The sequence below is a fragment of the Macadamia integrifolia genome, chromosome 5, assembly GCF_013358625.1.
Source record: "Macadamia integrifolia cultivar HAES 741 chromosome 5, SCU_Mint_v3, whole genome shotgun sequence".
NCBI lineage: Eukaryota > Viridiplantae > Streptophyta > Magnoliopsida > Proteales > Proteaceae > Macadamia > Macadamia integrifolia.
This window is the reverse complement of record NC_056561.1, coordinates 17,473,896-17,495,648: the sequence shown is the minus strand read 5'-3', so window position 1 is coordinate 17,495,648 and position 21,753 is coordinate 17,473,896. Positions and strand designations below refer to the sequence as shown.

The window sequence follows — 21,753 nt, the reverse complement described above, 5'->3', positions numbered from 1 at the left end:
AAAGCAATTACTCACATGTTTAACACCCAGACACCCCATAGCAAGAATCTCTACAAACATCAGCAGAAAAATAAATGGACTCACTTCATCAGTTGTTGAGCTTCTGCTCAATGAAAGGTGGACTATTTGTTGACCAATAATAGTTCCATGCGACCTTTGTATTGTTTCTTCAGCAGAAGCACAGCATGGGCTGAAAATGTCAAATAACAAAATAATACAACCTTTTGTACAAAAGTTCAGTAAATAAAGAGGTGACAAAGTGGTGAGAGAGGATATAACAATGAAGTATAAACAGCATTAATAAAAAGACTAGCTTCTAAATTAAATAAAGAGGTGACAAAGTTGTTAGACAGGACATAACAATGAAGTATAAACGACGCCAATAAAAAGACAAGCTTCTAGATTAACATTATTCAGCCGAAATATCATGTTGTGTTAGTCTAATTAAACAGCCATGAGTACACAAACCATTAAAAAAAAAAGAGAACAATCAGCACACATTTTTATCAGGCATTTTGAATGTTCTTAGATAATTAAGGCAAACGAGTAAAACAGATGTTTATATTTCACTAGGACATACCGAGTTCCGAATTGGACAAAACAACATCCTTTACCCAAAGGAATCTTAACATAGACAAGTTCCCCAAACTGAGAAAATATTTGCCTCGATCTCCTCCTTCACAACATTAGGATACAAACCACTAAGAAATATCTGCAGTAGAGAGATACGGTATTAGAAATGAAAAAAAAAAAAACAGGGTCAGCCTTGTTTATTATCATTTTTACACTAATATCCTGTGACTGAACTAGTCCTCTTGCAAATAAACTGATGAGAGAAGACAAGCTACCCTGTCTGCAGAAGACACTTGTTTGCAAATTTGGAGAGCTTAATGGCAGAAAGCTGGATCCTGGTTTGTCAGATGCTGCCTGTAAATGGCAAAGAATGGGATGAATTGCTCAGACACAGACTTATCTACCCTTCTCATACTAGTATGTTATTTCAGATGAAACATATTAGTTTCCAGGTCAATATGTCTAAGACCTCAGCCTTAATTGCCATTCGCCAATTTTGTATGTCTATAATACACAGGCCAACATCATTAATCATAACAGGTTAATTAACTGCTAACTCTTCAATTGGGCATAGGCCGAAAATCAAACTGAATTTAAATTTCATGGTGCCAAATTGCGACGGTAACCTTAAGCACAAACCTTATTCCTTTGGGGCCTGGGGCTGTCCAACTTGTAGCTATATATTGGCAGTTTATTGCTCTGGTCCATTAGCATACTTACTGAGCGACTTCTGATCCAAAACCTCCTCAATCAGAACTTGAATGGATGAGTCACTAATCAAGTCTCATGATGATAGTAAGAACTCAGAAGGCCTATCATCTATGTACCCGATGTTTGGCATGATTATTCGAATATATGCTACCCAACTGTAAAGAGATTCTGGCTACAGGCTCTAATACTTGCACATCATCAATAAATTTTGCTGCTACCATCAAACTTGTAATTACAAGGAGGTAAACATTGAGGGAAGTGAAATGAACATTGTAAGCAACAACAAAGCAGGAAGCTGCAGCTTGAGTACTTGAAGTTGTGATCAACATTGTAACCGAATCTTTCTTTTGCATAGTCTCCAGTAACTTTTCATTCTTATGAACAGATCTCTCCAGAAGCAAAGAAAGGATTCACCACACACGAGGGTGGTTTTTGGGAACTTTAGCTGACTCGATAAGACCGAAAGAAGAACAAACTTCTGAGCATCTAGCCTCAAAATCAGGTGCAATGGTTCCCACATTCAAGTTGAACCGTCATAATACAAAGTAATATTATATCTAATTTATCATTAGTGAAGGGTGGAGAGAGAGGCCGCCATATGCAAAAGCAATCTCATTCACGTCCAAACAAACTTAGATAAAATTCAAAAGCTATAGTAATACAAGGCTGCCACATTCTACCAACAAACATTAAACCTTCCCAGTAATGATAAGACGTATAGAAATAGAACTACATTAAACTCCAGGCTTGAAGCATGAATTCCAGGTCCAGCCAGATCAACAAAGTGGAAGATATATTTTTCACTGGTTTCATCTATATCAGACTAGTCTTTCAAGTCTTTCCCAGTTTCTGATCATGCCCATGGTAGCAAGACTTTATTTAAATTAATTATCTAATAGGAATTTATCAAGACATATGACAACAACATGATCAAGCACTTCATAGAGATATGCTTTACAAATAAAATTTCATGCAAGGTTAATCATTAGAGATTTAGAGTACTGGCTTTTGAAGATCTAATTTATTGTCAAAAACTGAACCATACATGTATTTGTATGAAAGATTACATGCATTCAGTTACTAGTTATGAAGGATTGGAATCTCACATTACTGAAAACATATCGGAGAGGTTCCTAAAAGGCAGCATGGCCTTGCATTAGCATGGGGGCCACTGGGAGCGCGTGCGGGAGCATCAACAGGGGCAGGATTTCCATTTCATGAGGAGCAGGGTGGTCATTCTGTCCCCCTGTGTCTGGGTGCATGGGCTACCTGCCTTTAAGGCTTCTTTTTCCCAAAAATATTTAACAACTTTTCTTGAATCTAGTGAGGAAGCACACTTATATCTCCGCAATCTGCTACTAGGTGTATCATGAGCTCCCTTGGTCCCTGATTTTTCTGCTGATGAATTAGGGTAATAATATTACAAGAAAAGGAGCATTGTACATGTAATTAGCTGTTGCAGACATAACCAGTAAATATTTGACAATGGCAGAAAATGGACAAATGAACATTCCGATTGAGAAATTAACATGGACAAAATTGGAGTTCTCAAACTTAATAATATACCCATTATCCCAGAAGAGAAGCAACGTTTCTTTGTATATCTAATGCTGAAGCCGCCGAAAAGAAGTTAAACACAAATAAAATCTGCTAATAGAGAACAAATTAGGAAAAAATGAAGAAAGAAGAAAAGTAAACAAACAATTAGAGAAGAATAAGGGTCATATATATAAAAACTCCTATGAGAATAGTTACCTCTCTCACCCTCTTACAATTGCTTGTGCAATCTCATCATTGACCTATTGGTCAAATGAATCATCAATCAAAATTAGTTGCATATAAAATTGTAATTAAATAGTCATAGAGATAGAGAAATCATTACAATTCATAATTACCGAAATTAATTGAATTCCGTGAGGTTCTATTAATCATGACTTGCGTAAGTTTTTCTAGTTGTGATTGCATACTGGAAAGAGCCTTTGCATTCTTCTACTTTTCTTCTTCCAGCTCTTGTTTCATATTTTTCTTTCTTCTGCCAATGCTTCCATCAACTTCTTTCTTTCTTTTGCCATTTCTTGCTTCAACTCCGCCATTTGACATTGCAACTCTGTGTTCTGGCACATTTTTGTTAGCCCAAGGTCCTTTGGGCTTACTCAACTCCAAGTAGGCGCACTTGAATGTGAGTGTCTTTTTCTATAACCTTGGTGAAGATGCCTTCTTTTAGTGCTCTCTAATTTCTTATTTCTTTGGGCAACTGACTCAACTTATCATTGAGCTTTGTCTACAAATAATTGTAAACAAGTTAGCAAAAAAAAAAATGAAGTGTTTACAGCAACAAATACATAACATAGAAATACATACCATTGTTTCTTGTGAGGCCACATCTACCGGCTGTCCATTCTTCTTCTTGTGTACAATCATAAACATCTCGAACCTTGAAGGCTCCTCACCCTCAGGGCCCTCTATCGAACAAACAGTTAATTATAACATTTTACATGTTCTTCAGAATTATCAATTATATGTATATTTGTGTAAGAAATGTATCAAAATATAATAAAGTTCGGCAAAACTTCTTTACCCAGCAGTAGGACTCATTTTTTTTGTTTTGATCTGCTCTCTTTATTTCACATACAAACATCCTACCATATTGGAAAAACATACATTACCTATGTGTCAGCCACAGTTAACAATTAGCAATGCATTCTACGCAAATAAATAAATCCTACCTCATTTTTCTCATTCTGCCACTTAGTTATGAGGTCTTTCCACTGATCCAGTGGAAAACAAGTATCACATTTCTCAATTAACTCGTTATGACTATCACATCTATCAAATATTTCAGCATTTCATTTGAGCTTAAAGGCCTTCCGCTGTAGACCCAATTTTTGGAAGACCATTTCTTACCAACAGCATCAATTTTATCCTATAAGACAATGTACTATAGAAAATTAAAATCCTCAAATGAAAACTCAAAGAGTTTAAGTACCATAGATCTTGAATGGACATATGGGTTGTCACCTAACCTGAATTTTCTTCCAAAGAGCTCTGACACTTTCCACCAGTCGGGATAATAACAAGGCAGCACAAATTGTTCCTTACGGTGGTTCCATTCCCATTCAAGTAACGAATTAGGATGTGATATGATGAATGCTCTGATGGTGCTCATTGAGGTGTACTCTCTTCTTCTGTCCGAACTGCATTGACATTGTTTCAATGGCCCTATTATGAATTTATGACCTCATTTCGTACTTGGGATAACAGGCTACAAGTGAATTCCAATTTACAAGAACAAATAAATAAAATTTTAGTGATCAATGACGTAAGGAATGTATTACAACAACAACATCCAAAACCTTATCCCAACTTAATGGGGTCGATTACATGGAGATTCCTAGCAAGGACGAGTGCAAGGATCCATGCAAAAAGATTGACTTAAGTAATGTATCCCAAAACAAATTCCAAAGTAGGTTTATTGATCATACCCGAATCTGCCCCACTCGCACTAGTGCCATCTAAAGGAATGCTAGCCATTTTCAAAACCTGTAAGGATACAATATCACGAGAATTGTAAGTGTTACAATTTGATAATTGTTAAATACCAAATAAATAAAGTTTTTGCGCAATAAACTGCTTACCCTAAAAGGCAAGTATAAACCAAAAAACAAATACATGATAGTTATGGATTATACAATGTTGAGAAGACCGTAGTTAGTTTTATTCTTATCTTGGTTAAGTTTTATTATTTACTATTTACTGTAGTAAATCTTTTAGATAGGGACGCTTAGTTAGCGTTATCCTACATCCCTTATTTGATTTATTGTAATCTTCTTATAAATAAGAAAGACTTCGTCGTTAAAAACAAGTCAAATCATTCTCTAAATCTTTGATTCTCAACTTGGTATCAGAGCCAAAAACCCTAAAAATATTTTCTTCTTCCTTTTTTGGTTTTCTTCTCAGCCCTTGGAAGCCTCGCCTCCTAGTCTAGCATGGTAGACTAAACCTCGTTCCATGCAAACCTAACCCCTAACCCATTGCGCCTTCTCACCACGCCCGCTTCTGCCTCCGTCACGACATCACTGCCTACGAATGCTCGTGCCTTGCCGTCATCTCTCTTCTTGCCGCGGCCCTGCTCTTTCTGTTGCCTACCCCTATTTGCACCTACACCTACATCTGTGCCTGTTGCTTCCTACACCTGCTTCTGTCACTGCCATCAACACTTTTTGTTAGCGCCCCTTTGCGTTTGCTTGCGCAATCCACGTGTTCTTCTCTCTGAGCTATGACTAAAGTAAATGATGATGATAAGGTTGTTGTTGCCTCCTCTGAGGCCTCTAGTGGTCACCGTTCAAGGAATCAGTCCACTCTTCATCCTGGACCCATCAAACTTAATGGTCAGAACTACCTCACGTGGTCTCGTACCTGCCTCCTTACTATCTGTGGGAATAACTACTCTGGTTTTCTCACTGGAGATACTCCTCAACCAACTGATCCAATCGCAACTAACACCTGGTTAGCCAATGATGCTATTATTATGCCCTTTCTGATGAACTCTATGGAGCCTACAATCAGCCCAAGCTTTGTCCTATTTAACTCTGCTAAGGATCTCTGAGATGCAGTAAGGCAAACCTATTCTCAGGGGGAGAACTATACTCAAGTCTATGAGATTTGTAGAACCGTTTGTTCACCACTCAAAAAGGGTTATCTCTTTCAACTTATTATTCCACCTTATGCAGCTCATGGCAACAGCTGGATTTTTATCACCCAGTCCCTATGGTTTGTCCTACTGATCCTGGCACACTTCAGAAGGAGCAAGACATGGAACGGTTGTATGACTTTCTAACATATATTAATCCTGAATATGATCAGATAAGGGTATAGGTTTTGGGTCGCAAAACTTTTCCGACTCTTCCCCAGGCATATAACTTGATTCTGTCTAAGGATCATCATTGCTTTGTTATGCTACCCTCTACAGTTCCTGTTCGGTCTACACTATTAGCTACTCCGACTGCTGAAATCCTGTCTAAGGGTTCTTCCCCTTGGGAAACTGTTCAACATGATTATTGTGGTTGCCCTCGCCATACTAGGGTAAGATGCTGGAAGCTCTATGGTTGTCCCAAGGGTGGGCGTAATAGCAAAACTGGAAAACAAGGCCCCCAGGCCCATTTGTTTGAGTCTATTGACAATGCCTCCACTATTGCACCGTTCTCTCCAGATCAAATGGCTGCCCTCAAGCAAATAATGACACAGTTAGGCACTTCTCCTGCTCCTCCTATGTCCAACTTTTGCTCAAACAAGTAGTTTCCTTGTTTCTTTCTCTCATTCTCCCTTATGGTTACATGATTCGGGTGCTACTGATCACATGACAAGTAGCTCTGAGGTCTTCCATACTTATATTCCTTGTTCCGATCAGGATAAGGTACGTGTGGCTGACGATTCCTTATCCCCCATTTCTGGTAAAGGTTCCGTTTCCTGTACCTCTATAATTTCTCTTCCATCTGTGTTGCATGTCCCAAAATTATGTGCTAATCTTGTTTCCATCTATCGTTTAACTAAGGAGTTGAATTGTTCTATTCACTTTTTTTCTACCCATTGCCTTTTCCAGGATCTAATGATGGGTGCAACGATTGAGTATGGTCAGGTCTGTGATGGGCTCTATTACTTAGATTCTCCACTGGCTGTGCCTCCTCCTGTGGTAGCTTGTACTCTCCGTTCTGACAGCTCTCTCTCTCTCAACTCCACCAGTGGCACTGTAGTCTGGGACATCCTTCTTTTCATATTTTACGTCGCATGTTTCCTACTTTAGTCAAACATTTTGGTTTGGAACAACTTAAGCGTGATATATGTGAGTTTGCTAAACATACACGCACTTCTTACTTTCCTACTAAAAATAAAAGTGACATTCCTTTTTCTACTATTAGTCAGATTTGTGGGGTTCTTCTTGGACAATTGATAGGAATGGATTTCTTTGGTTTATTACTTTTATTAATAATTGTACTCGCCTGACATGGGTATACCTATTGCATAATAAGTTTGATGCCTTCTCTTGTTTTAAATCTTTCCATGCCATGCTTCGAACCCAATTTGATGCCACTGTACGAGTCCTTCATAGTGACAATGGCATTGAGTATATAGATGGGGAGTTTCAGAAATACTTGATTCTTAGGGCATTCTCTCCCAGCCATTTTGTGTTAGGACACTTGAACAAAATGCGATCCCAGAGAGTAAGAATCGCCATCTCCTTGACATTGCCCGGGCTCTAATGCTTGCTATTGGTGTTCCTAAATATCTCTAGGGCGATGCCATTCTTATTGCTGCCCACCTTATTCACCAAGTGCCCTCTAGTATATTTAACTTTAAGCCCCCAATTTCTTTCTCCCCGATCCTACAATTGTTTCTAGTCTTCCTCCTTGGGTATTTGGGTGCGTCTGTTTTGCCCATAATTCCTCTCCTTTAAGGTCCAAGCTTGATCCTCGGGCTCTAAAATGTGTTTTCCTTGGTTATTTGGCTTCTCAAAATGGGTATAAGTGTTATCACCCTCCTACTCGCCGCTTGTATGTCACTATGGATGCCACTTTTCATGAGTCTAAGGTGTATTTCACGTCACCTCTTTAGGGGGAGAGTCTCCTTTTATTATTGATGCGTCTCCTATTCAGGGTATGCTTCCCATTCAGGGGGAGCCACCAGATCAGCCTGTAAAAGATGTGATCACTTACACTCGGAGGTCCAAGGAACAAGACGCCAAGGAGCAAGACACCACTGGTAACCAGCCATAGCCTTCTGAAGCACCTCCATCGGATCCATTAGTATCAAGTAATATATCTTCCATACTTGATATTGTACCTGTTAGTCAAGGTTTAAAGTATCTCCGATACCGATACGATACCCTCCAATACGTATCTTAAATTTAACCAACCGATACGATACATAGAATTTTTAAATTCTTTCGTATCGATATATATCTTATAATACATATCGATATGGACCGATACACATTGATACGATACGATACACACTAATACTCTATGGAAAATATAAAATCGAGGTGAAATGTACGTTTCGGTATGTATCGATACATATCGATGAGTATCGGTATGTATCGATACATATCGATGAGTATCGGTATGTATCAATTGGTACGTATCGATGAGTATCCGTACGTATCGGTGAGTATCGGTATGTACCAATATAGTGTGCTACGGTCATATAATGGCCAAGATGGGTAATTTTTCAGAAAAACACGATTTTTTGAGGGGTTTTTGTTCTAGAGTTGCTGTCAGCCCTATTTCTCTCAAACTAAAGTGGAAATCAATGTTGGGAACAAGGATTTTACATTTATGGGACAACTACAAACCTTGAATTCTTAGTGCGATACCCTCAATTTATTGTTTATGCATAATACATGTTATCAATAGATTTTTTTAACAAATTTTTTATGCAAAATTGTTTAAAAAAGTGTTTCCTATCCATTTATATAGGTATCTTTAGCGTATCTCCGATACGATACGATACCCTCCGATACGTATCTTAATTTTGCCTATCGATACAGCGACCGATACCGATACTTTAATCTTTGCCTGTTACTTCTTCAGAGCCTCCCATAATTGATATTATACCTTCTGCTCCTATAATGGACAATCTTCCTATCGCTATTAGAAAAGGAGTTTGTTCCTGTACCAAGCATCCCATCTCTAATTTTGTTTCCTATACATCTTTATCTCCCTCCTATAGGGCCTTTGTTTCTTCGTTGTCTTCTGTGTCTATTCCACAGGGTTGGAAGGAAGCTATAAATGATCCGAAGTTGAAAGCTACAATGGTTGAGGAAATGCTAGCATTAGACAAAAATGGTACCTGGGAACTTATTCTTCCCCCTCAAGGAAAGAAATTAGTTGGGTGCAAGTGGATGTTTACAACCAAGCAGAAGGCTAATGGAATAGTTGAGCGGTACAAGGCACGCCTGGTGGCTAAGGGTTTTATCCAAACCTATGGGATTGATTACTAAGAAACCTTTACCCCAATTGCAAAGATGAACTCTATCAGGGCATTGCTATCTATTACTACAAATCTAGGATGGAATCTTCAACAACTGGATGTCAAGAATGCATTTTTTAATGGAGATCTTGAAGAGGAATTTTATATGGATGTTCCTCCTGGCTTTGCCACTCCTTCCAATGTCGGACATGTCTGCAAGTTGAAGAAGTCGTTGTACGGCCTCAAGCAGTCTCCTAGGGCATGGTTTAGTCGGTTTATGAAAGCTATGATAAGCTTTGGATATAGACAGAGTCAAGCTGATCACGCCTTGTTCACAAAGGCGAAAGGTAACCAGGTCACTGCTCTGATTGTCTATGTTGACGCTATTGTGATTACTGGGAACAATGATGAGGAGATCTCCAATCTTAAGGCCTTACTAGCAGCAGAGTTTGAGACGAAGGACCTAGGAACCCTTTGGTATTTCCTTGGGATTGAAGTGGCTAGATCTAACAGAGGTATCTTCATTTCCCAAAGGAAGTATGTTTTAGATCTCCTTAGTGAGATAGGTATGCTTGGGTGCAAGCCTGCAGATGCCCCTATAGAGGTCAATCATCAGCTGAGCAGTGCAATGGGTGACTGTTGATAAAGAGCAGTACCAGAGACTTGTTGGCCGTCTGATCTACTTGTCCCACACCAAGCTCGATGTTGCTTATGTTGTGGGTATTGTTAGTCGTTTCCTTCATGATCCCAGGATACCTCACCTTGATGATGTGTACCGGATCCCACGATATTTGAAATCCGCTCCTGGAAAGGTTATTTTGTATTTTATTCAGGGGCAATTAAAGATTGAGGCCCTTACTGATGCTGACTGGGCTGGATCTATTGATGATTGACAATCTACCTCTAGGTATTGTACTTTCCTTAGAGGGAACCTTGTTACTTGGTGTAGTAAGAAACAATCTGTGGTATCTCGGTCTAGCGCTGAAGCCGAATATCGCACAATGGCCCAAGGGATTTGTGAGTTGGTATGGCTTAAGAGCCTACTGAGTGATCTCCGAGTTAATGTTGAAGGTCCTATACGTCTGTATTGCGATAACAAGGCAGCCATCAACATTGCCCACAACCCTATTCAATATGATAGGACCAAACATATTGAGATTGATAGACACTTCATCAAAGAGAAGCTTGACCAAGGGACTGTCTGCATTCCCTTTGTTAGTACTGCAAATCAGTTAGCTGATGTGTTTACCAAGGCTGTTCATTGTAAGGCATTTCATCATCTCGTCTCCAAGTTGGGCATGTATGATATATTTGTACCAACTTGAGGGGGAGTGTTGAGATGACGATAGTTAGTTTTATTCTTACCTCGGTTAAGTTTTATTATTTACTATTTACTGTAGTAAATATTTTAGATAAGGACGCTTAGTCAGCGTATCTTGTAGATAGGGACCCTTAGTCAGCGTTATCCTACTTCCCTTATTTGATTTATTATAATCTTCTTATAAGTAAGAAAGACTCTGTCATTACAAACAAGTCAAATCATTCTCTAAATCTTCGATTCTCAACTTATAACAGTTTTGATTAAACTCACCGGATATCCATGTGGCTAAGATGGCCAATTGGTCCAGTCTTACCAATAATTTTTTCCAACGATAGTCAACAAGAACACACTTCGCCCTCAGAACAAATGTAAGCACTGATTTTTCTTTTCCATCATTCAAGTTGTTCCCTTCATATCACAATGGTACCAAAAAGATAAATAATTTGGCTAAGACTTAAATTATTGATTAACAACTATATAATCAAGTAGATTCCATTTACCAACAGGAGCTGAGAAGATAAAATATAGCAATAAATTTTCAACTTTTTCAGTAAAAGAGCGACACAAAACCAGAAATTCAACAGAACTCACCAGCCAAGGGACTCGACAAATAAAACTCAGTTGTCTGATTGTACACGATTCTATGATCTATAGTTGCAGGACATACTTCTTAAGTTTCCAAAGAAAAAAGAATCAATAAATTTTACATCCAATTATCCACCTAAACTAGAAGAAATGCCTAACAATCAGAAATTATAAACTCCAGTAAAATCCTTGCATTAGAATTGACTTGATCATGTTCATCATAAATATCTTTACGTTCCAGGCTTCATAATTAAGATTTCACCGGTTTACTAATATGCCTAACAGCTAGAGGCTCTTAGTTCTATTGATGTTTAAAGACCAAGATATAAACATGGCTTTCGAGTATTGTGTTTTCTAGTGCCTGAGTTCAGCAATGAAATTATTCAGAAGCAAAATGTTGAGATGAATAAACTGTTGTTCTGTACTAGTTTCTTCAGCAGTTCCCTTCTTTGGATGATCCACAGATTCATCAACTCCTAGTTTCCCCGATAATAGTAGCTCTCTGCTGAAATGGAATGCATCCAACACTTACATAATCCAGAAATACAGCTTCACTGGGTTTCTTCTTCTTCTTTTTCACTCTCTTTTTTTTTTTTTTTTTTTTTTTTTTTGGGGGGGGGGGGGGCAGGTGGGGGGTGGGGTGGGTGTTTGTGAAGAAAAGAAAATGGCTTGCCAAAAACTTTACAATTGCATCAGACCAAAAACAAGAAGCTCCAAATGCCTTTCTCAAAAATGTTACAATTTCATCTTTTGAACAACAGACCCAAAACAAGAAGCTCCAAATGTCTTTCTCAAAAAAACCTCAACACAATGACATCTACTGAATCCTTTCCCTTTCAAACTACTACTCATATTTAACATCAATTCAAGTACCAACAAATCCTTTAGTTACAAAGCCAAATTTCTGGACACTTTGCTACAAAAAGCATTGAACCATACAAGAATTTCATCATCCACTTCTACATTCATGACCACCACAATGACATTTTATTGTCATACATAGAATAAATAACCCCAATAAACCAAAAAAAGTGGGTCACAAGTATTAATAGAGACTAAATTTTCGATTTAGACTATGTTACATACAAAAGACATAATAAGACATAATAAGACAAAAGATATGATTACACAATGACTTTTTTATGTGTCTCTCTCTCTCATCAAATTCAAAATTTTGAATTCTTTTCTTTTCTTGGTTACCAAACATAGCCTAAAACACATACTATCATAAGATCAACAAAATAAAATCATGGTGAAAGAAAAAAAAATGACATCAGATCAACAAAACACCCTCTAAAAGAAAAACTAGAAAGGGGAAAAATTAAGGAGTTTAGAAGAACAAAGGAAGGATAAGTAGATAAACAAAAAGATAGAAAAATAGAGGATGATGTAACCAACCTGAACCATTGGATAGAGAAGTGCAACCCAGATTGGGCACAAGCCCAACTCAGTGGTTCAACTCAACCATATGTCCACTTTGTATTTGGCTTTTCCCTTTTCAGCAATTAAACTACCCTGACCCTTTTTTGACATTTCAATTGGGTTTGAAGGCTCTGTTCTGACACATGGAAAGCTCCTTTTGGTTGTTCAAATTTTACATATGGATAAAGGAAGGTGGGGCTTGCCAAGGATTAAAAACTCAGATCCAGGATCCTGATTGCATCCTTGAGTTGAGTTGGCCATGTTTGGCTGATTCTATCTGAGTTTGGGTAGGAATGGATTAAAATAACATTAATAAGCTGCCTGTTGTGTCAATCAACAGAGCAAACTCCAGAAGATCTCTTATTCTAAAGTTTGACCCATTGGATAGAAAAAAAATCAATTAATCTTCACACTCTTCTAGATGAAAATTTCAGAAAGATGGAAAAGATTCAATTAAGGAAGAACAGAATGGAGATCATCCACTATAGTCAATTCAAGTATGTTAGAGATCTTACAGGGACTATAGACCATTACAAGAGTCTAAGATTCATTGGACCAACTCTATATTAGCACCTTATGATATTGTAAGCTACTTCACAAATTCTACCAATGAAGGAGAGCTTGTGTAGACTGTAAAAGTTTGGTGATCTAGAATTTTTTTTGTTTCCAATCACCCCTTAGGCTGAAACAAGAAGGGCCTCCTGTCCAGGTTGGTTCCTCAAAGTCTGGGTAGAGGAGGCAATGGACCTAGGAATGCCAGCACAAGTACAAATGTTCTAGTTAGTAGGTACTGGAAGCTGGAAAACATGAGGTTTTTTCAAATACAAGATAAACCCTGGACATTTGTACAGTGAGCAGGGTAAGCTAAGTTTGCAGCATTGGATGCTAGCTGTGGAGGAGTTCAAAGATGTCTCTCTCATTGAGTTAAAATGAGACTGTAAAGTGTTTTATGCTTAGCTCTGATGTAAGTATTCTCATACAACTTACTATAATGTTCATGAGCATAGCCAGGATTAATTACAGAAATACAGTGAAGGTTTGTCCTGTTTGAGCCTTTCTATGGCTCTGAGTTCCTCTACCCAAGGCTTGAATAAAATTATTTTTATCTCAGTCAGGACCAAGAGCCAACCATATAGCTACCCCCATGAACCAGGACTGACTATCCACAACCAACAAATATAAATTTAGAGAAAAATACAGGGGAGAAAGAAGAACAAATAGCAAAACAAAGTAACAAACACTAGATTTTCGAGCATTGGTTGGAAATGAAAATTCAAAACAAAGAAATGAGTAGAGGGTACGAGAAAACGAACCTGTAGCCTGGAGGAGTAAGGACGATGTTAACAGGGATTAAGATTCATCATTTATGGTCTTCAGTAAAGAACAGTCTCTTATGTTCAATTTTCGTAACTTTCTCCCTTTCAATTGTTGTATCACGTTCTTTGAAGACTTCAATTTGGGGCATTTCCAAATAACCAGCTCTTAAGTGACAAGAGGTTCTCCAATTCGTCTGGTAGAGTTTGTAGTTTCAAACAATCCGAAATCGTCAGCTCTTGTAATGATTTCAGATCTTGAATTCCCTGAGGCAAAAGGTTGATGAGGTTATGACGTCCCCAGATGGGCAACTTCCCAAGTGCTGAGAGATATCCCAACCCTCTGGACAAATCTTTTAGTTTCGGACACTCGATCAACCAAAGTACTTGGAAGGATGTCATCTGTTGCAAATTTTCCAGGAATGACGTCAATTTAAGGCATCTTTGGATGTCCAGAGATCGAAGTGATGAGAGGTCTCCCAAGCCATCTAGTAGAGTGGTTAGATTAGAACAATCAGTTATTTCCAACAGAGGGAGGTTTTGGAGGTTTCTCAATCCCTCTGGTAGAACTTTTAGATTGGGACAACCAATTATAGCCAACACACGAAGGGTTGAGGGTTTCCCCAATTCCTCTGGCAATTTTTCCAGGTTATCACAACCTTTTATCTTCAATGTATCTAGTGATGCTAAGTGTTGCATCCCTCAACCCTTCCCCAATTCCTCTGGGCATTTTTCTAGATTATCACAACCTTTTATCTTCAATGTATCTAGTGATGCTAACTGTTGCATCCCTCCAGGCAAAGACTTCAACCTATTGCAACTCGAAATTCCCAATACCTCTAGTAACGAGAGGCTGGCAAGGCCGTCCGGTAGAGCTCTCAAATTTGAACATTGTTCAATCTTCAGCTTTTGTAACGACATCAATTGTTTCATCTTGTCAGGAAAAGAGATCAATGAATCACATCCATTGATCTCTAATTCTTTAAGTGATGTAAGTTTTGCAATTCCCCCAGGTAGAGCCCATAGATATGCACAACCAACTATGCTCAGCTTTTGCAGCGATTTCCAGTGTTGCATCTCTTCTGATAAAGACTCAAGCTTAGGGCATTCCCTAATTGTAAAGTGTTGAAGAGATGAGAGATGTCCTATGTCTTCTGGCAATTTCTTTAGATTTGGACAAATTTCTATTTGCAAATGATGAAGCAACGAAAGGTTTTCTAAGCCTGTTGTCAAAACCATTCGATTTGCACAATTTTCTATATGCAGTGTCGTCAGTGATTGCAAGAGCTTCTCTGGTAAAGTTGCAAGACGATCACAACTTTCGATCCGCATCTTCGCACTACGAAGATTGGGTATGTTGTGTATATGTTCATCTCGTGAGGAACCCACTTTATGCCCACTTCATGCTCTTCCTAATTTGCGCCCTTCTTCACTCCAAGAGATTTCATCTTATCACATCCCTTGAATTCCAAAAGCTCCTAGTGCATGAGACCCTCAACTCCTACATACTCCAGATTTTCACAATATGAAATCATCAATTTCCGAAGAGATCTCAAGCCTGTCATATCCAAAGACTTTACATCGTGACATGAGTAAATAGAGAGTTCATGTAAATTTGAGAGATGTGAACTCCCATTATTCAGCTCGGTGCCACTGAAACGTAGTATCCTCCGAAGAAACAGATTTTGATGAGGTTGGAGCTCCTCCAATATATGGTCTTGTTTCCTGCTTTCCTCATTGGAACAAAGATGCCAATCTGATTCTCATTCTAAGGTCAACTCTTGAAGTTTTTGTTTGTCCTTCAAATTTGCTGCTTTAGCATCTTCGCTACTTTTCACATTGTTGAGACTAATTAAATTCAAACTTCCTCCAAGTTGTAGTAGACATCTTTCTTAGGGATCCTTTACCATATTAAACATATGAATAACCCTATAGTATTTAGAATACAAGAATCATAAAGATATTTAACCATGGGTATAGTCCCTAAACCAAGATCAATAAAGTGCTCCCTTCATAGATCTTAAAATACATAATCATATAGATTTACCATATTAATAATCAATGGAACATCTATGACATGAACCATAAATGAGAATAGAGAAGTACTTGTGTAAGTTTAGAAGCCCCATGTGCATAGATCATGAACATCTGTCCCATGTGGTTAAACATTACTCTCATGAATATGACAACGACGAACTACGCAAGTGGAGTCCTTCTATTGAGATCTTTTGCAGCCTCTTACTCTAGGGTTTCCTCTCTTTCTGTGCACTTGCTCTTGTGAGAAAATCGTGCTCACAAAACCAATAAGGCATTAAAGTAATGACTGCAGGGACCGTCAATATTCTATTTATAATGGAATCCCTAAAACCCTATTTCACTCTCACAATGAAAAGAGCTAGGAGTTTCCTAATCAGAGTGGGTCTATAATTACTTGGGTCCAATGGATCAATCGGTATCAATTAAGCCCACATAAAAATCCTAACAATCTCCCACTTGGGCTACACTGATACTTATGTCTTTCCATTGACATCTGGCCAAATAATCTAAAAACTGAACACCACTCAAACAAACTTTGATCCAATCAATAATCTCTACTGTTGAACAATAGTAGGAAATACACCTCAATATACGGCATATAACTATCTACTGTTACAAACAATAGAAAACTATCAATCCAAATTGCCTGGAAACATATATATATATATATATATATATAAGGAATTGATATCATACATGTGATCACATGAAATATACATTTCCTTATAGGTCATTTCTTGATCTAAAGATCAGCCTACCTAGAAAACCTCAAAGGTAGAAAACTTTGATATTAATCGACACTTGGCAAACCGCCATTTTCTTGAATTAATATCTTATTTTGGCATACCGCCTATGGCTAACTACCACTTCCATGGATTTAGATTAAATACCACCATAAATCACAAACTTTGGCAAATCGCCTATGGTTAATCACCACTATCATAGATTTATGTTAAATACCACCATAAATCACAACCTTTGGCAAACTGCCTGTGGTAAATCACCACTTCTTTGGACTGAGGCTAAATACTGCCATACATTATAAATTCTAACAAAATATCATCAATTACATTGACTTATTGTCAATTACTTTGGCTAAGCACTGCCAATAAACCTTAACAGACACAGCTTTAAACACTGACTTTTACCGTCTTTAAACTTTGGTTGTCGCTACCATGATATATTTGGTTAAATGAGATCATAAAACTCCCACTAACCAAGCATATCAAAAACCTCAATAACACCAATGTCAGAAAACATGGCTCTTGAGTACTTTCTTGATAAACTTGGGTGACACCACCTTTGGGCAAATGTCACCTTTACCTTGAAAAATGCACAATTGAACTGAATGTACCACTTTGATGGGTTTCACTCATTCCTATCAAGTTTTTCACATTTGAGATGAATATATGTACAGAAGTGTATGCTTTAATGTGTTTCTTAATCAACTAGGGACAACACAAAAAAATAAAGAATAAATGTACATAAATAATTTATGTAATAAGATTCAAGACAAAATCATTTCAAAATTGATCCAAAGTCATTATAAACTTAATAGGGTAACAAAATTGTTCCTATATCCCTTCAGTTGTGCTTTGATCAGCAACAACACCTGTTTGGGTTCCTTGAGAGCTAAAACCAGATCAAGTAACCCTAAAAATCTCAGGTATGAATCATACACATCAAATAACCAGGCTAGAAAATTTAATATGTACATCTAGCAGATAAACTACACAAGAAATGTACATCTAGTAGATAAAACATGCAAGAATCACAACTGTAACTACATACATTCTTATCCTTTGGGCTAAGAATGCACTGGTCCTCTCGTAAATCTAAATTTACTGTGAAAATACAATTACTTTTATCACATATGGGCTTAAAAACCTCTAAGTTATAGTTCTTTCCATACATATATTTTCTTTAACTTGGGTGACATCACCTTTGGGCAAATGTCACCAACTTTGCTGCGCTTGAAAAAACTATGAAAGAATAGGATGTGCCACTTTGGTGGATTCCATCCAATCATTTCATAGCTTCCTAGAAATATACTGTGCAGTATAAAATGTGCAGAAGCTCACACCCAGTTTAATTCTAACATATTTATCCATCATAGGGTGTTTAAAACAAAACATACAAGTCCAAAATGACATGAATATGCATTTACTATATATTTCAGCCATAAATAATTCTTCAATATCATGATAATAATAAATCAATGCAAAACTCAAAATAATTCTTTTGCATGAAAAACAATATAGGACACTAAATTTATTCTTCCACTAGCAACCTAGTATACTGACCTTCTACTAGTATTATCTTCCTACTAGCAACCTAGTATACCAAATTTATTCTTCCACTGGTCGAGCCACATAAAACAGGTTAAGATCCATACTTCTATCCTCCCACTTGGCTCGACCAGTCATAAATTAATCCATTTATTGGAGAACACAATTCGTTAAATATGACATACATATAAACTTATTCACATAAGCTCAAAAACAAAAGAAAATCAAGCATTTATCAATTAATGTTCATAAATAGGTTTTCAAAGAACAACGGCAGTGTTTGAGACTTGGTATTGGATTGATCAAAACCGATACTAATCCAACCCAACCAATCTGAATTGATCTAATCGAAATACAAAAAATAACACATGAAATAAACTTATAACCTATGGTCATAGTTATGTAACCCTCAACCACCCTATTGCCATTGATCAATTGTCCAATACCTTTTAAGGCAAAAATCTTTACTTTAAAAGTATAATACCAAACTATTGATTTGGTTTTCCTAGTATAGAAAACTAGGTCTTTGAGGCATATATAGACCTCCAAATTCTCAAGTCACTTTTAAAGATATTCAGTTTAATGGTTCAACTCAAGAAAAAATAATCCATTTAATATTTAATTAATGCATGTAATATCACTTAAAACCAATATTACATCACTAACCATTAAACATAACCAGAGTGTCAACCGAACTACATTCTCAACCTTTGGGTCTGGAATGCATTAGTCCACTAAAAAACTACAATGACTGTGAGAGCTCTTCAACTTAAAAAATTACTGTCACTTTTGGATGAATAGCAACTTCTAGGTTAAGGTTTGCCTAGAGTACACTTGCATATATGCTTATCTTTAATAATATAGCTTTTGGGCAAGCATTACTTAATTCCTACCAACAATTTCTTATGTCTTTGACAATAAGACAAAACCTTTGAGTTGCAAACCTATTGCAGTAATCTTAGATTTTGCCACTTTAGTGGGTTCCATCCATTCCACTGCAATAGTTTGTAATTACATTTGGCAGCTTAAATTTGTGGGTTATTTAAACATGAACTAAATATCAATTTATATGTAAAAGAACAAGTATATAACTATTAACAAAATAAACATTACAATGCTCAATTATCAATTACTTCAGAGTGTCAATTGGAACTACATTCTTGACCTTTGGGTCTGAAACATACTGGTCCACTCAATTTTTCTCTATTTCTACGAGACTTCTTCTAACTTTCAAAAAAATACCACCATTTTTAAATGAACATCATCTTCTAGGTTGAGAAATCACTATTCTGTTTTTCACTTGTTTTAACTTTAACTTTTCTTTGATAATGTCACATTTGGGTGAACATTAGCAACTTTACTACCAACCATTATTCTCTGCATTTTCAAACAAAGAAGACCTTTGATTTGTATTCTATTACAATAATGTTGAACTTTACCACTTTGGTGGATTCCATCCAATCTTACTGCAATAATCTATAAATTCATTCCGTGGCAAAAAGTGAGATTGTTTAAGCATGAATAAAAAAAATATTCATAAACAAAAGCATAAACTATCATTACTAATAATAAACAAGTTCATATTCTAATATGCAAGTAATGTATGAGTTGATTTTCTTTTATTTCTTCCAATTAATAGAAAAATCATAAAGAATTATAAAACACTCATACTTGTAATTTGTACAAAATATATTATAAAAGTTGACCAAAACTAGGCTCACAATAAATCAAAACGAAGAGCACAAAAAATTGGACTCAACGTAAAAAACCAGGGTGAAAAATTCCTCACCGTTTGCCCGTACGAGCCATTTAAAGCATGCTACCAAAAATTTGGTTTTTAACTTTTGGGTTTGAACCAAACCCAATCGAACCAGCCCAAACGGGATGAACCAAACCGGTTCAATCAAATGGGTCATGGTTCGATACAAATGGATAAAAAAAAATCTGGGTCAAACCCGGGTCTTCGGGTCGGGTATCTATGTCAAAACTGGGTCAAATGGTCAACGACCTAGTCAACCTTTGACCAAGTCAAACAGGTTTGGCCATGGGTTGACCCACTGCATCTCTAGGTTAACTCAGAAACCCTACCGAGTTGACCCGACGATGACTCATCGTCGTGGTTTTTTTTTTAAATAAAAAATATTTTTCTCTCTCCTTCGACAGTTAGTTTCCGGTGGCACGTCCAGAGGTTTTTGGTGACGTGTCGCATACCACCGTGACCGTCTTCTCGTTCTCTACAACTTTTGTGAAGAAAGTTTTTTGATCTGGGACCTTTAAGTGATGGTAAAATTACGATTTTCATAATTTGGGATATAAACTGTCACACCCCGTTCACACAAAATCGGACTGGTGACCGAGTTAACTCCGATTAACCAAAACCTTCCAGGATCATCTGATACAGTACCCCACCACAGCATACCCACATCTAAGATAAGTGTTCAAAAGTTCAGCGGAAGACTTAAATTACCTGTAAATATCCCTAATATACTTGATACCCAAATTATAATATATAGCTAAGTACATGTGGGCCCGTAGGCATGATATTTACACAAAAAGAATAATAATTTACGTATCAAGTACACAAAAGGGGAGGCCATCAAAAGAATCAAAAAGCAAAATCCTGTACGGTGTCATAACTGCGGTCCCGTAGTACAGCCCTCGCACATGCAATCAGCACAGTGCTCATACTCCTCGGGGACCCACCAATCCTCAACGGAAAACTCGACAGTGGGGTCTGACTCCTAATCTTCAGGCGGATGACCTACAAAATCATTTAAAAGAGGTGTGCACGTGGGATGAGCTCACTAGCTCAGTAAGTGAAAAGAAAGACCACACAAACAGTCACATCCATATGCACTATATGCTATGCAATTCATTTTAAATCTTATCCACCTAAACAACATTACTAAGTCTTAGGTTATGTGCTACTTACAACCACAGTGCGCGTATGCCCCGGGTACGAGCCCCGAACTCCATCCCACGATACGCCCATAGGGTTGTCGGAGAAGGCCCACTGTGAGTACTCAGAAAAGTAAAGCATGCCAACTACCGGCTTTCAACATAAAAGTAAATGGCATAAAAGTAAAGGTACTAACCCCAGCAATTTAAAAGCAGTACGATTGGCCCTCTTGAATATACCACTGAGGTTGTCGACTGTCCTAATGACCAGCTGGGCATATGTCTAACCACAATAGTGACCCAACAATCGCGACCACTGCTTCCCCCCAAGTGATAACCCAACACCTCAACCCCTGTTGGGAAGGGTCGTAGCACGGGGAATGATAATCCTAAACCGTATGCTCCTATATGACAAAGTACGATTGCATAGTGCCATCGCGTCCCATACCACGGGCCACCAATGCACTCGTTTCCAAATCGACTACGACTCTAGTCTAATAATGCATAATGCACAGTAATCCAACCATTCATCACATAAGCAGATCAATCATTTAGCATTGAGAATGTAAAGCACAACACACATATCATAAATCATTTGTTTAGAATGCACAAGCAATGTCTGCGAATGGCATACGAGGAT

At 37.5% G+C, this 21,753-nt stretch overlaps 1 protein-coding gene and 1 long non-coding RNA gene across 22 annotated transcripts in view; both read right to left on the bottom strand.

Annotated features, from left to right (window-relative positions):
* LOC122079662 (putative disease resistance protein RGA3) overlaps window positions 1-21,753 on the bottom strand; it is a 61,191-nt gene that overhangs the window by 30,923 nt on the left and 8,515 nt on the right. The window lies entirely within an intron of this gene.
* On the bottom strand, window positions 41-14,597 carry LOC122079663. 19 transcript variants are annotated; one of them, XR_006140501.1, is made up of 10 exons: window positions 13,891-14,597; window positions 4,767-4,824; window positions 4,308-4,478; window positions 3,646-4,207; window positions 3,180-3,565; window positions 3,040-3,083; window positions 2,851-2,931; window positions 849-2,682; window positions 581-712; window positions 42-190 (listed from the first exon to the last, which is right to left on the bottom strand). It is a non-coding gene; the product is annotated as an uncharacterized LOC122079663 (long non-coding RNA). The 19 variants fall into 19 exon arrangements; XR_006140488.1 differs by having other exon boundaries at window positions 849-2,931; XR_006140489.1 differs by having other exon boundaries at window positions 849-3,565; window positions 3,646-3,746; window positions 3,863-3,923; window positions 4,011-4,207.